We start from the raw sequence: 17,305 nt of genomic DNA, 5'->3' as shown, positions 1-17,305 counted from the left end.
TATATACACACACACACATATATGTATATGAACCCAATCAATAAATTGGCTAAGGAACTGAACAGTTCACAGAAGAAGAAATAGAGTCAATAAACAAATATACGAAAAAATGTTCAACATCTTTTATAAGTAGAGAAATGCAAATCAGAACTACTTTAAGATTTCATCTCACTCTAGTCAGAATGGCAATTATCAAGATTACAAGCAACAATAAATGTTGGCGGGGATGTGGGGAAAAGGTATGCTCATACATTGCTGGTGGGAATGCAAATCGATGCAACCATTCTGGAAAGCAGTATGGAGATTCCTCAGAAAACTAAGAATGGAACCACCATTTTTCCCTGTTATCCCACTCCTTGGTACACACACAAACACCGTATCTTCTTTATCCCACTCCTTAGTTTATACCCAAAGGACTTAAAATCAGCATACTACAGTGACACAGTCACATCAATGTTTGTATCAGGTCAATTCACAATGGCTAAACTATGGAACTGACTTAGGTGCCCTTCAACAGATGAAAGGATAAAGAAAATGTGATATATATATATATATATATATATATATATATATATATATACACACACACACACACTGGAATATTACTCAGTCTTAAAGAATGAAATTATGGCATTTTCTGGTAAATGGATGGAGATGGAGAATATCATGCTAAGCAAGATAAGCCAATCCCAAAGAACCAAAGGCTGACTGTTTTCTCTGATATGTGAATGCTAATTCACAATAAATGGTGGGGGTGCCTAGAGAAGACTAGATGTACTTTGGATTAGACAGAGGGGAGTGAAGTGTGGGGAGGAGGTATGGGTGTCAGAAGGATAAGAGAATGAATTGAACATTATGACACTCTGTGTTTATATTATTATATGACCAGTGTAATTCTACATCATGTATAACCAGAAGAATGAGAAGGTATACTCCATTTATGTATGATGTGTCAAAATGCATTCTTCTGTCATGTATAACTAATTAGAATAAAAAAAAACTAAGAATGGAACCACCATTTTGACCTATTTATCCCACTCCTTGATATATACTCAAAATATTTAAAATCAGCACACTACAGTGACCCAGTCACATCAATGTTTAGAGCAGCACCATTCACAATGTTAAGTTAGGTGCCCTTTAATAGCTTTAATTTAATAAAGAAAATGTGGTATTATACATAATGGAGTATTAATCAGTCATAAAGAATGGCTTTATGATATTTGCCAGCAAGTAGATGGATCTGGAGACTGTGATGCTAAGTGAAGTAAGCCAGTCTCCAAAAACCAAAGGTCAAATGTGGAAACTAACTCACAATAAAAGGGAGAGAGGGGGCGAAGACAAGAGTAGAATGCAGTAGATTAGACAATGAGGAATGGAGGGAAGGGAAGGGGGATAAGCAAAAAAAAAAACAGTGGAATTAATCTGATATAATTTTCCCATGTACATATGGTGGTGAATCCCACCATGATGTACATCCATAAGAATGGAACTCTAACCACAATAAGATATATTTGATATATTCCATGCTTGTATAATTATATCAAAATGGATTCTGCTGTCATGTATAACCAAAGAACCAGTAAATTTGAAAAACAAAATGTAGTCCCCAAAGAATGTGCTCTTCACATGGTGAGGTCAATGGAAATGGGTACCTTCAGAATGTAGCAAAAATTTGCATGTCACATCATGAATTATCTTACTTAGTTTCTTTTCTCTTATGCTAGTACTATGCTTACCTTTTGTCTCATAAATTCTCCTGTTTCTTTATAATAATTTTTGTTCTATGGTTCTCCTCCATCCTGGCACTATTTTGATTTCTCCTAGCTCCCAATTTTTGGCTAGTTCTCCTAACCTCTATTCTTATCTCTGTCAACTGGTATTACATTTCCATGGCTGACCCTATCAGTAGTGACAGCCCTGTTTAAAAATTCAACAACATGGGCTGGAGAGATAGCTCAGTTGGTAGAGTGCTTGCCTTGCAAACACAAGGCCCTGGGTTCGATCCCCAGCACTGCAAAAACAAACAAACAAACAAAAAATCAACAACATAAAAGCTTGGTGCTCCAAAGAGGACTTCTCTTAGCATCAATCTTATGGGTGAAAAGTCAGGACAATTATATTACACATTAGTCTTCCTTTGAACATCCTTCTATGTCATAGTTGTTCCCTTAAACACTATGATAGGCATTCTGGCATTTTGTACTGTTGAATTTTTCTGTGTGTTATGATATTAAAAAGTATAAGTAAGTTAACATCTAAATTAGTTAATTATTTAAATATGGTATGTTCTCTGTTTAATAAAGTGGGTTATAATTTGATACACAGGAAACCCACAATGTTTTACAAGTCATTATGTTACCCTGGACAAAAATGGACAAAATAAGAACAAATTGAAATTAGGCTTTTGGATCCTCAAACTTCTACAGGCTGGAAGAAGTTTGGAAAAGTTACCCAGATACGAAAATGACCATTTCTTAAGCAAAAAGAAATATAGCTCAGAATTCAGATGGTAAATCAAAGAGCCAGAGAGAATCATTTTCAGGGAGAAGAAATATACAACTAAGAAACTGACATTAACAGGATTTAAATCAAAGAGCCAGAGAGAATCATTTTCAGGGAGAAGAAATATACAACCAAGAAACTGACATTAACAGGATTTAAAAATTACTATGTGTCAGTGAAAACAACATGTCTATTATCTCCCCATTTTTGATTGAGAGTGGTTACTGCAGTTATTCTGTGGCTGCCTCTCCAGTATGTGTTGGGTAGGTAATTTGCCTCTAAAGAAACTACATCTGAGGATTTCTTATAAATTTGGACCTGATAAAATCAGCAAGATCCTGGACTTTAAGTCTTAGGCTAAAATCATACTGAACAGAAAATTAAGGGATTTCTGGAAAGGGGTCAGGTATACTGTTAATGCAGAAGAAATTTTAAAAATTTGTGGCCAGAAAGTAGACTGTGATGGATTAAAGATGACCACACATCCTATGATACTTCTCCCATTAAGAGGGAACTAGGACTGCTTTGAACAACAGAATATATTAAAAGTGGTGCCAGATTCCAGTTTTCGGTCTTAAGATGCTAGAAACTCCTACTTCTATCTGCTAGAAATTTTCTGTAGAAGCCCTAAAGCCACAAATTAGAAACATGACTACTTTCAAACTACTATGCGAGAATGTCAACATGAACCCAATCTTCCATAGTTTCCCAACAACTACTATATGAGTATCTTGTATCATCCAGAGTAAGCCATCCATCAACTGAATACCACTCATGATCTCAGTTAATAAAATATGGAACAAAACACCACCCGAGACCTATCTAAATATGCAATCCACAGAATCATAAGTTACATAAATAGATGAGTTACATAAAATAGATGTTTTTAAGTATTTGGGTAATATATTCTGTAGTAACATATTGTTGCAACAATGTTTTTTGTAATTTATCTGGTTTGTTTTGTTTTATGATTTGTTGCAGGGGTTACAATGTCCTGCCACTACCTTCTATAACCCAACTGGAAACAGAAACCTAACTGTTTCTCAGAAGTAATCTGTGAAATTTGTTATGAGGTAAAATTCCTTGCAGAGAAAAAAAAAAGGTAATTTTCTCTAAGATAATATAAAACAAGTGACTTTACAAACTATTATAATAAATCAACTAAATTGCAATTAGAACCATTTTCTTCTTACTAAATAAACAGTTGTAGATATAAATCGAGGCAAAGTATTCACGTTCAGGCTATCCTTTAGTTCATTTAACAAATGGTTATTTTAAAAATATAAATATGAGTATAAGACCGTTTATAGTAGCCTAAAGTAGCAATTTTTTAAAATTTTGATTCATTGTACACAAATGGGGTATAACTATTGTTTCTTTGGTTGTACATGAAGGAGAGGTGCACCATTTGTGTAACCACACATGTACATAGGGTAATGATGTTTGTCTCATTCTATTATTTTTCCTTCCCCCCACCTTCAACCCCCCCTCATTTTCCTCTATACAATCCATCCTTCTTCCATTCTTGCTTCCCTCCCATTGCCCGTTATGTATCTCATCCACTTATCTGAGAAAACATTCGACCTTTGGTTTTTGGGGACTGGCTTATCTCATTTAGCATGATATTCTCCAACTCCATCCATTTACCTGCAAATGCCATAATTTAATTCTTCTTTATGGCAGAATAATATTCCGTTGTGTATATATACCAGTTTCTTTATCCATTCATCTATTGAAGGGCATCTAGGTTGGTTCCACAATCTAGCTATTGTGAATTGAGCTGCTATAAACATTGATGTAGCTGTATCACTGTAGTATGCTGATTTTAAGTCCTTTAGGTATAGGCCAAGGAGTTGGACAGCTGGGTCAAATGGTGGTTCCATTCCGAGTTTTCTATGGAATCTCCACACTGCTTTCCAGAGTGACTGCACCAATTTGCAAACCCACCAGCAATTTTATGAGTGTACCTTTTTCTCCACATCCTCCCCAACACCTATTGCTGCTTGTATTCTTGATAATAGACATTCTAATTGGGGTGAGATGAAATCTTAGGGTAGTTTTGATTTCCATTTCTCTTATTACTAGAGATGTTGAACATTTTTCATATATCTGTTGATTGCTTGTAGATCTTCTTCTGTGAAGTGTCTGATCATTTCCTTACTCCCTTTATTGATTGGATTATTTGTATTCTTGGATTATTTTTATTGTTGGTATAAAGTTTTTTAAGTTCTTTTTAGATTCCGGAGATTAGTGCTCTATCTGAAGTGTGTGTGGCAAAGATTTTCTCCCACTCTGTAGGCTCTCTTTTCACACTGTTGTTTCCTTTGCTGAGAAAAAAACTTTTTAGTTTGATTCTATCCCAATTATTGATCCTGCTTTTATTTCTTGTGCTTTGGGAATCATGTTAAGGAAGTCTAGTCCTAAGTTGACATGATGAAGATTTGGACCTACTCTTTCTTCTATTAGGTGCAGGTCTCTGGTCTAATTCCTAAGTCCTTGATCCATTTTGAGTTGAGTTTTGTGTAGGGTGAGAGATAGGGGTTTAGTTTCATTTTGCTGCATATGGATTTCCAGTTTTGCCAGCACCATTTCTTGAACAGGCTATCTTTTCTCCATTGTATGTTTTTGGCACCTTTGTCTAGTATGAGAAAACTGTATTTATGTGGATTTGTCTCTGTGTCTTCTATCCTGTACCATTGGTCTACCTGTCTATTTTGGTGCCAATACCATGCCATTTTTTTTACCACTGCTCTGTAGTATAGTTGAAGGTCTGGTATTGTGATACCTTCTGCTTTGCTCTTCCTGCTAAGGATTGTTTTAGCTATTCTGGGTCTCTTATTCTTCCAAATGAATGTCATGATTGCTTGCTCTATTTCTATGAGGTATGTCATTGGGATTTTAATTGGAATTGCATTGAATTTGTATAGCACTTTTGCTAGTATGGCCATTTTGACAATATTAATTCTTCCTATCCAAGAACATGGGAGATCTTTCCATCTTCTAAGGTTTTCTTTAATTTCTTTCTTTAGTGTTCTGTAATTCTCATTGTAGAGGTCTTTCACCTCTTTTGTTAGGCTGATTCACAAGAAATTTTTTTTTTTTGAGGCTTTTGTGAATGGGGTAGTTTTCCTAATTTCTCTTTCAGAGGACTCATCACTTATGAATAAAAATGCACATTAGATTTATGAGCATTGATTTTATATGCTTAAAGCATCAATTTTTGAAAACTATTAAAAATACATATAAGAAAACATGAAGTATATAAGAGGAAATATTTATCATTAAAGTGATAACTATGTGTATACAAATGTGTTTGCGTGTATGTGTGTGTATAAGTGCAAGCTCATGCATGCAATATTCTTTTTTTAAATGGACAAGTACTCAGTGTCAATATGTTTACGACAGCATTATACAGCTAAAACTTAGAAACAACTTAAACACATGTTATTAGTTAAGAAGGACTAGAGAAAATAAAGGATAGTTTGTTTTTCTATAGATTTTATACTTGATATCTGAATTGTTTTTAGAAATGTTTTAAGATAAGCATGCATTACCTGTGAAAATTTATAAACAATGAAAAATGTTCCAAACTGAGTTGAATTCATTGACCATGTTCTTCAACTCTAAAGCCGGAATGACCCCTGACCTATGTGCTGGAAAACAGCCAAAATTATTTCCCAAGGAGAATCTTAACCCCATCAACTCATACTTCCATTTAGAGATGGCAGATATTCTATTCAAATACTTTTCCTTCTCAGACTTTCCAACTTTCCTAATGAGATGCCAATTGTAACCCTCAACCTTGCTATTAAAAATGGCTCCATATCTACCCTGTAGCTGGAGTAAGTCATACCAACAAAGAGCAGTATTCCTGGTCTTGTCCCTCTTACTGCTTTCCTTCCTATTTACCCAGGGCGATGTTATTTACTAAAGTATCTTTATTGCTAACCATAAACGATATTGAGGGGAGGATTAATAAACAAATGTGCAGAAGAGAGTTTTCAGATCTTTTTTCAATTAAAAACTTTGTTGATACTAGGGATTGAATCCAGGGATGTTTTACCGCTGAGCTACCTCCCCAGGATTTTTGAGACAGAGTCTCATTAACTTGTTAAGGATGGCCTTGAACTGGAAATGCTCCTGATTTGGACCCCAAATAAGTGGGTTTAAAGGTGTGCACCAATGTATGCAGTGAGTTTTTAGTTATTTATTATAAGGATGCTGTTGAGGACAAAGTTCCTTACATTGCACTACGACTAAAAGGACACAATTTTCATTGTGTTAAAGCTATTAGACTTCTCTCAAAATACTGATAAATTTTGATCTTGTGAATATCAGAAAACACATCTCTTCTTGAGAGGGGTTTCCTTAGCTTAGAGCAGAATTTGTGATTCACCTCATGTAAAAGAGAGGAGCTTATATAAGTGGCATTGTGTGACCTACCCTTAGTCCACCTGTCCCATTTTTATAATCTATTTTTACAGCATCAATGTACAATTTACATACCATAAAACTCATCTGTTATATATGGACTGTTTCGTCATATTTTACCATCATCACCATAATCTAGTATTAAAACATTTCCATCACCCCCCAAAATTTCCTTTAGTCCACATACGGTCAGTCTCTCTTTCTACTCAGACTCCCTTCTGAACTGCTTTCCATTCCCATCAGTTCTCCTTTTCTAGACATTTTGTATATGTAAAATCATATAATAAGTATTATTTTTAATCAGGTTTCTTTCACACATATTTTTTGACATTCTTTATTGCTGAGTATTGTTTCATTGTATGGACATACCACTTTGATGAGTATTTACACTGTTTTTTGTTTTGTCCATTATTATGAATAAAGCTGTCATGGACATAACATTCAAGTTATGTATGTATCAACATATAATTTCATGTCTCTTGAGTAGATTCTAGGAAGTGAAAATGGTGGCTTGATGGTGTGGCAATCCATTTCATGGGTCAATTTGGCTGGGCCACACTGCCTGGTGTTTGGTCAAACATCATTCTAATGTTTCCATGAGAGCAGTTTTGATGAGATCAATATTTAAATTTGATCAATATTTAAATTTAAATTTTCAGCAAAGTAGAAAGCACCATTATTTGGATGGGCTTTATTCAATCAGTTGAAAGCCTGAATAAAGCTAAAGACAGACTTCCTCAAGTAAAATGGAATTCCCAAGTGGTCTTCCTCCTCCTTCTGCAACATCAGCTCTTGCTGGTTTTCCAGCAGACTGATTCTGGACTCAAACAGACTTTCCTGAGACTCTAGCTTGCTGATTTCCGCGATCACATTAAAAAAGTCTCCAATCTGGGTTGAGTCTATATTCCTCAAAATAAATTTCTTCCTAAACATGTAAACATCCTATAGATTCTGTTTTTTGGAGACCCTTGACAAAAACATATGGAAATTGGTTTAACTTTCAAAGAAACAGTCAAACTATATTCCAAAATGATTGTTATTTTATATTCCTACCAATAATGACTGAGAGTTCCTGTTTTTCCACATCTTAGACACAGTTTTGTATCTTTTAATTATAACCATCTTAATATGTATATGGCAGTATCTCACTGTGTTTTTAATTTGATTACAACCGTCTTAGTGATATACAGCACTATTTCATTGTGTATGTTCCTAATGACTAATGATGCTGAACATATTTTCATGTGCATATTAGTCATTCTTATTAAATCTTTGATGAAGAGTCTAATCAAGTTCTTTTGCTCACTCATTGGGTTGTATGTTATCTTTTTGTTTAGTTTTGGGGTACTTTATATGCTCTAGATACAAGTCTTTTATCATACATAATTCGCAAATATTTTCTTCCACTCTAGCTTTATTTTTTAGATTCTCAATGTCTTTTGAAGCCTAACAATTTTAATTTTAATAAAATCAAACTTATTATTTTTTTCTCTTATGGATCATGATTTCAGTGCCATGTCTAACAATTCTTTGCCTAACCCGAGGTCACGAAGTTTCTTCTATGCTTTTATTTAGAAATTTTATCTTACTCTCAGATTTAGGTCTATAATTCTTGTATATGGTTGATTTTTATTAAGAAGTTTCAATATATGGATATCATTGTCTCAGCACCATTTGTTGAAAGGACAATCCTTTATGAATTTAATCATCTTAGCAGCACTTCCAAAAATCAAGGAAACAAAAATTTTAAGAGCTTATTTCTGGTATCTCAATTCTTCTTCATTGATCTATATCCTTACCCTTAAGTCAATGCCGTGTTGTCTTGATTCTCTCACCAAAAATTTTGAAATTAAATAGTATAAGTCCTTCAATGTTGTTCTTCCATCCATTTATTTTAAATTTTATTTGATTCTATTTTATTATGTGCACTTATGGATACCACCTTAAATCTTTTCTCAGACAAGACATAAATATGAAATTTAAATAAGCTATATTTTCAAGATATATTCAAAAGAACATAGTCATCTTAAGATTTGAAAGCAACAACCATCAATATATGCCCCTAGGAATAACTTCAAACTTAAATCTCCCCACTTCTGATGTCCACATTAACAGATATTTACTGAAAGTCTACCAAATACCCAGTAGTGTGCAAGGTTAGATACTGAAAATATAGAAGCCTTTGCCCTCATTTAGCATATAAATAGAAAATGATGGCAGAGTATACTAATAGCAACAATAGAACATGTACGAGAATGTAAGGGTAACAAAGACAAGAGATATTAAGTTTACCTAATCAGATTTCCATTCCTTCATATCTTGTTTTAGAAAAAAGTTTATGAATTTTGGTATTTTCTAAACAAAGTGAGTTTAAAAATACCCAAGACTAGCACTTACAAAATCTTGGAATAAATAATCCTTTTATAAAGCAAGGCTTCTCTTAATGACTTTTAAGTCTTTTCACTTCTTTTTGTTCTTAAGTTTACAAAAGGAGTTTAGACTAATGGGGAAAAGCATATAAAACAAATATTTATGATAAAAAGGGAAAGTTTCATTTTATCTTTAACCTACCCTTTTCTTTCCCCCAGAAGTAACTTCCATATACTTAGCTAAATCCTATTTACAGCAAACTTAAGTAACAGAACCAAAATAATATATTGTGTGTGCGTGCGTGTGCATGCGTGCGTGTGTGTGAAACATCACAGTGATAATTCCTGAAATTTGTTCTATGGGAGATTTTAATAAGTGTACTTATAAAGAAAGGAAAGGAAAGGAAAGGAAAGGAGGGAGAGGGAGGGAGAGAGGAAGGACAAGAGAAAGAAAGAGAAAAGAAAAAGAAAGGAAAGGAAGCTAATTTGAAGGATGACGAAGTATTTCCAAGTTCAAATAAATTTGGGAAATATTGGGTTAAATAAAATATCAATATACACTGTGATTTCTCCCACCTTTTCTAAAAGTAACTACTAAGCCCTTTTAATCACTGATTATCTAGTAATATCTTTGAAAACTATAGTTCTTTACAAAAATATTCTGTGAGAAGCCAGTTAGCTATAGTCTCTCCTCCATTGTCATGCTGGTAGAAATTCATGCAGTTGAACACATATGGAGATTCAGAAACACATATAGGGCCACATAAATTTGCCACTGTCCAAGACTGAAAGAATAAAGTCAGCAGACTGCCTTAAGATTCTGCCTTTACTAAGTTAAAAAAACTGGCTTCATTTCTGTACTACTTTATTATTTTTCCTTTGGCTGTACAATAAAAGAATAAAATGAGAGACAAAATTTGACTCTAAATATACTAGTGTGTTTGCTTTTTAAAATTAAGTACAACTAAAGGGTCTCTGTAAATTTTATAAAAATTTTATCTACAAAACCAAAGACTAGTAATTCGTTATATATTAGTATAATAACTGCTTTATTATAAAAAATCTTTAAGATGTTAATAAAAACCTACTGTGAAATTTATTTTATCTATAGTACCTCCAGATGCCTAGATATATTCAAATAATAGTGAATTTGGAAACATCTTCTTATATGTTAGAATTCAAATCAAGATGTAACTCAGCAGTGAATACCATTAAACTTGACATTGAGATTAGATGAACCTTTATGAAGTCATGAATCACAGCTTTTCAATATACTTTCTTATTTGTCTTTCTGCAGAAATTTTAATTGGGAGAAAAATTCAGGGGCATCTCCTGTGGAAATGATCTTATGGTGGCCAAAAGAGCTGTTGTGTGTTCTAAGTGGAAGCTAAAATTCTACTTCAGGAGAATATAAGTATGTGGTCTCCACCACACATTTAAGGTTTTGTTGTTTCTTTAATGCTGCTGGGAACAAGAGGTATGATAATTGTTTCCCTTATTTATAAATGTCAGCCTCCTCATTCCTTATATTCAAACACCAACTATTTGTTTAACATCCTATTCAAGTTTCCTCCACAAATTGTACTCCACTCTCTAATTCAACCCCAAATCATTTCTCTTCCCTAAACTATCTGCTTCGGGTTCATGCCTCTCACTTAGCACACAATCATATTTAATGTATTTTAAGTTGCTGTTTAACTTGACTAGTATATAAATCCTGATCACTGAGACATTTGGGAAACTAGATGGCACAAATAAGATTGTACACATCCCTGGAGAGCCCACATATTTAGGTACAATGCTGCTTACATTAGCATTCTGTAAGTGTTTGTTGACTGACTAATACTGCTCTGCAGTGCTTTAATCCCTCCAAGTTAATTCCTGGGAGAAATGTAAGTGTTTTTCCACTATAAAAACAATACATTTCTTTATTATAGTTTTAAGAAATGTTGATGTATTAACTAACTAAAGTAACTGATGACTACACATCATTATTTTCTATGAGAGAGCAATGTCATGGCTAGGCCAGTGAAGTATCTTAGGACCTGGGCATAGAAGACTATGAAGGAATTAACTGTTTAATGACAAAGGAACTTGGAGCAGTATCTATCATTAGAGGTAAATGGTAAGAATATAAGTAACATATTTAGACAAGTGCCACCCAATCATGCACACACAGAACAATTTAAAAAATCTACAATAGTAATTTGTCAGTACAATTCATTCATTCAAAAAACATTTACTGAATGTCTACTATGTCAACAGGCTCTATGCTATACTAGAAAAACTAAACATGAGTGAGAACTATCAACCAGTCATATTGGCCCTCTATAAAGATCTGACCATAAGAAATTTAAAAATTCATCTATCTACCTCCATGTTCAACTGTATTACATTTGGTTAAAGTATATTAAAAAATTTTATGTACTGCTTTGAGTAATGTAAACAGTTTATTTTTCCCGAGCACCAGAAAAATTAAATTAACCCAGAAACTCCTTCAGTTTCATTTCTGCCCCCACAACTCTAGGCCCCCAAGTTGCTAAGGACAAAGATGTACTATAAACAGAATGAGTAAATGTACATCTAGAGCTGTGTCTAAACACATGCTCACTACCTAAGATTATGGCAGTGTTGGCATAGGTACTTCCTGTCCCTCTCAGCTGATAAATAGCTGCTAACACATTCTCATGCTTCAGAGCATAACATTTTCTTTTAAAACTTAAGTGGAAAAAGGTAAAAATAGAAACTATTTGCAAACCACAAAAATGTATTTTAAATTGTGGAATCAAAATGAATTGCTATTTCAAAACCAGAGAAGTCAGAAATAAGTATCTTCGCTATGCTCAACCATAACCTTCTAAATTGACTACAAAGAAACAGAAATGTTGCAGTTTCTGAAACGCTTCATATCTAAGGCACCTTAAAATGATATCCCAATTAAGTAGTCTCAAAGTGAGATGTTAGTATCAAAATTTACCCTTTTAGAATCGAAACCTATTTATCAAACATATTTTTAGAAGGAAGAATGTGATCTTGAAATGATCAATAGGGTTTCATTCAACCAGAAATTTACTAAACCAGGAATCAGCAGAGTAAAAAAAATCTAATCAAACCAACAAACTTGGTTGCTAAATATTAGCTTAAAAACCAATATGTTACAGCTCTGTTGTTGTTTTAAATGAAAGGGAATTCTTTGCAGATTGCAAAGGAATGTAGCCTATCTCATGGAGAAGTAGCCATTTCTACTCTTAAAAAAACAGGAGTTTTTCTCCTACATAATCACCTGGGACAAACTTGGCTGGTGCAAGCAGGCCAGAAGGTTAAAGTAGCCTGGGAATGCTTCACATCAAGAAAGGAATTACAGCTCAGTAAGATCAGAGGGAATTACACAGGAAATGTGAATAGTAACCCTTTCATATCTTTGTACTTCCTCCCACTGCCTCGGACAAATGGAGTCCTGCTGCCTTCTAGTTATGTGAACATACAAGAGCAGAGAGGGACTGGGCAAAAGGAAAAAAGATATTTCACACACATACACACACAAGCAGAGCACAAAGCAAAACTTCATAATAATATGATAAAATTGGGTTGCTCTAGGAAACAGCCTTTGGCTTTTTAAACTGCCACACAGGCCTTATTCAACAGAGCCTTAAGTATACTCTCCAAAGAAACCTGAAGAATCAGGCAGAGGTGGGTAGATGAAATAGTTGGCAGATTCATAAGTAGGGATGCAGGGCTTCTATAAAGCAGACTGAACAAATGGGCCTCCACCCTGGCATGTTTTTAAACATCTTGTTCCTAGTCAGTCTGTAGGGAAAGCATTCTTTCCACAGTAAATAATAGGCAACTGAATCAGAAATTCTTATTATATCCAATATCTAGTCAATATAAAAGTTTCTTCAATATTCTAGCTCAGAAACTTAATTTAAATGATTAAAAATTTTTTAAAAGTAGCTTAGCTGTAGTCAAGGCAAGTTAAAATATTTCTACCTGCTAATTTTGAAAAGCTGATGCAACTGTGCAGATCTTAGTTACCTTCAGAGACCCCTGGATGGGATTTTGAGAGAGAGAGAAAGAGAGAGAGATTGAGATTGATTGATTTACTATATCTAGGAAAGAGGAGAAACGCTCAGTTTCCATAAACAGGTGCATTTAAGATATACTAAAATGTGTGCACACACACACAAACATACACAAGAGTCCTCATAGGTAGGGAAACCAGATAAAATGGAGAAAAACAGTGATGTTTCCAAATGGATTAAGTTTAAAATATGGAATGAACTTTCATAGATCACTCTGAAACAACATTTAACTTTTTCCATTAGTACAACTTTAAGATAGAGATGGTTTGCCACAAAGAATCGTTAAAAAAAAAATGAATACAGAAATGGCAGAACAAGTCAACAAAAAATGTCAAAAGGGTTAGCATTTCAGAATTATCCAGAAGAACGAACAAAGAAACTAAAATGATTTCCCCCCCAGCAAAGTACTTCCTTTGAAGCACATAGTCTTCTTCCAGGAATAATCTATATACAATAAATGGCACATTCCTAAAAACAGCAAATGAGATTTAAATTGTTGGCATATTAGTTCCCGTAAAAACTGATGTTTAATTTTTCTAGTACTGACTCAGAGAATGTAGTCTCAGTACTGTAACAAGCTAAAGGTAGTCATTCTTTCCACATATTCTGAATTGCTGCAACATTTGTATTAGGAAAATATTGGCAAAATGGGAGTGAGGAAAACAATAACCAAACCCAAATATGCCAGACTTCTGATTGGGTTTAAATTTCCCCATTAGAATGTGAACCACAAAGTAGAGCAAATGCAAACGCCACAGAGCTTGGTCTCTTCATCTGGAAATGAGCACATACTCTGGAAATGGAAGCTTAACTATTTTTAACTTATATGCTGTTCTATTAAACATAAAAACCTCATGTCTTTCTTGAATACTATTCAAGATTTCAAAATAAATTAAGAATTATAACCAAAAAAGAAACCAAAGCAAGACAATTTGATCATTTTTAAGTGTTCTACTTAACAAACAAAATCTACAGTAAAATTTACTGATGAATGTTTTAGTAAGTGCATAGACCTTAATATTTTTTTAAGTATGGAAGACAAAAAGACCAAAAGTGCCTATAAACATTAATGTATTGCTGACGGTGAGATTTTATTTATTGGAACCTTTAGCATATGCTTTCTCCTCTCCTTGAGAGTTACTGTAGGTGATCTTTTTAGCATTCAGTCAGAAGAAATGCTGATTGATATACATCTGTTAAATTACTCAGCAACAGGGTCTCTTTATTCTCAAAATAACAGGACGCCAATATGGTTAACTTCTTCCAAGTAATAAAGGACAGAAATGAGTAGGTTAAGTCTTTGGTAAAGAGGCATTAGTAAAAGCCACAAATTGTAGGAGGCCTTGACAATTCTTTTGACGATGAAAATAGTAAGAATACCATCTAACATTGGCATATTTGTACAGTACTTAGCAACATATAAAATACTTTGCATAATTTAAATCCCAGGACTATATGAAGTGGATATTATATCGTCATTTGATTAAAACAGTATAAAGAGGCTTTTTCAAGGTCTGCTGCTACTTAAGCAGCTGAGCTGAGACTTAAAACTTTTCTGACAGTTATTCCTTCACTAGAAGTTCTTTACTTTGTCATGCAATGTTGAAATTATCCTCATCCAAATTTCAAAACAGGGTATACACAATAAGCATAATTTTTTCTCTCAACACACCCATTCCCTTCACACCAATTCTCATAAAAATGCTGAGAGCTTCCATTTCAGCAGCTTAAATTTCCTCGTACCAATGTGACTAAGGGCATAGCAAAAGGCATCTTTCAAAGTCAAACCTTCTTCAAACTAGGTCTGATATCCTATTACTGTCCTCAAAATAAAGACAACATCACAAGCACAGGCTTTAAAAACCATTAACAAGTGAGGAAATGTCTGGGGTTGTCTGTTCCTCATTTAGAATGAGTCAAATGTGACACATACTATACCTCTTCATTCCCAAAAGGTAAGCAGGAGTCACCCTCATACTCTGGCCTTCTGGTCCAACAAGGAAATACCTGCCTCCAGGGACTTGGTAAAGGCCAGCAACACAAGAATAACAAAATAACAGGACTAAGAATTATACTCTTTACCAATTTAAAATACCCTAAATGAAGAGTTATCAAAGAATGCCAAACTACTGGCATTAGTAATTTAATGTAAATGGAGGGTATAAAGAAGGTGGGGTTTCACTGATATAGAATCAACATTTTATTCACCTCTGAAAGTTATTATGATGATTATGGAACTAAATTACATGAAAAATACTAAGTATCCTGCCTTGCACATGGTACCTACTCAAAAAAATGTCAGCTACTATTAGTAGTACTGAAGCAACAGTAAAAACAAAACATACAGTGCAAAGTCATATTTAAAATGAACCAACAGTCGATATATTCTGTGGTGTTTTTAATAAAGACATCTTTGCAAAACCTAAATATTTTAGATGAATATATGTGTATTTGCACATAAACATTTTAATAATTTGCAAGAATAAATGGCAAAATAATGATCCCTTGGAAGATGGGAGAGTATAGTGGTTAAAGAGAAATTCAGTCTGATCTGCAAGGCTTTTCTTTTTCCCCAAGAAAAAAAAAAATTCATGTATTCCTTTATAAATAATTTAAGAAAAAGAAAATACATAAAGTATTATCTTAGAATGTTTAAATTCTATTGTTAATTTGGTATTACATGAAAAGATCTACTTTTATTTCTAGTTAATGTATCCAAATTTCTAAAACTTCATTTTCATTATTTAGTAATTCCCTTCAAGCATTAGGTTGCACATTGCTTTTAATAATCTTCCTAATGACATGCCTAATTGCTATATTAAAAATACCTGCTTGGGCCAAAAAGAGCCCCTTCTTCACAATTCTATTAAGTTTTAAAACCTCTGAATGTATTTATTTAATCAAGGCACAAGGAGGCTTTCAAAGTCCAGAAAACCATAAATCAAAACATTTTTACATAAAAGCTTACCTTTTCCCTTTAAATTTTGTATGTGTACATTTAATAAACCACACACAAAAAGTTGAATCCTTGATTATTTTAAAAGCCAAAAGGTTGCCTATTAAAAATCATCCTACCTATTTCAAATGTCTTGAGGGCTGCTATAATTAAAAAGGTCTCCTCCTAGGCTATTCCAAACTTCTTATTCTGGTCTATACCATATGATGATTTTTAAAATTCTAACATTCCTTCTACTCACAATCATTGCTGACTTTTTTATCCCATTCCTTTTTTCCTTTCAGTTCATCTAGATTTTAGCCATACAGTGTGGCTAAGCCAGGTCACAAAAGCTCTTATTAACTCCCTAAGAGCAGCAAATAGTGGGCCTCTATGGCTCAGGCATGGAGGTAAGCCACGTGTTCCATAGCCCAAATTCAGTTTACAAATTAGAGGCTTCTCATGTTATAAAAAGACATCAACATTTCAATGGATGAGAACCAAAAAACACAGCCTCATACTTGAACAAGAGGACACTGAATTGAATAAGACCCCCGCCCCAGTCAAACAGCTGTTAGAAATTCAGTGGTTGTGGGAGGTGGTACAATCTCTTTTAGATACACTTAAAATTCAAGAAAAACCTTTTCAGTAAGTTAATGAGAAATTGGAATTGATCAAAATGTATTTTCCTATAATTTCAAGTAAAAATTTCTAAATTTGATTTAATAGTACAGGGCAAGTCAATCCATCATCATCATCTTCTTCTTCTTCATCATCACTAGTTTTATTTCTAGAAAATGAAAAGCACACGTATCAACAATATTTTTTCTTCCAGACACTAAGTTCCAACAGACTCATTAATATTAAGCAGCTATACCTGCAAAAACACAACAATGGTTCCTCTAGTTGTTGACTCCCTCAGTTCTACAGAGTTGTCCTCAGAAATCTTAAGGATGCTAGAAGTCTGAAGGTATAGAAACCTT

The 17,305-nt window shown here is 33.8% G+C and overlaps 1 protein-coding gene across 25 annotated transcripts in view; it reads right to left on the bottom strand.

Moving 5' to 3' along the window:
• The window catches only part of ZNF438 (zinc finger protein 438), a 203,281-nt gene that overhangs the window by 139,921 nt on the left and 46,055 nt on the right, over window positions 1–17,305 (bottom strand). Inside the window, exon 1 of one of the 25 annotated variants that reach the window (XM_079105816.1) lies at window positions 13,296–13,372. The exons of 21 other annotated variants lie outside the window; for them this stretch is intronic. The gene's annotated coding sequence lies outside the window, so the exon portion shown is untranslated. Of the gene's footprint in view, window positions 1–13,295; window positions 13,373–17,305 lie in introns of those variants that run through there. 3 more of the 25 variants (XM_079105818.1, XM_079105828.1, XM_079105822.1) reach the window with 3 other exon arrangements.

This window comes from Sciurus vulgaris (genome assembly GCF_902686455.1).
Source record: "Sciurus vulgaris genome assembly, chromosome: 12".
Lineage (NCBI taxonomy): Eukaryota > Metazoa > Chordata > Mammalia > Rodentia > Sciuridae > Sciurus > Sciurus vulgaris.
Note: the sequence above shows the minus strand (reverse complement) of the source record. Positions and strands in the feature narration are given on the sequence as shown.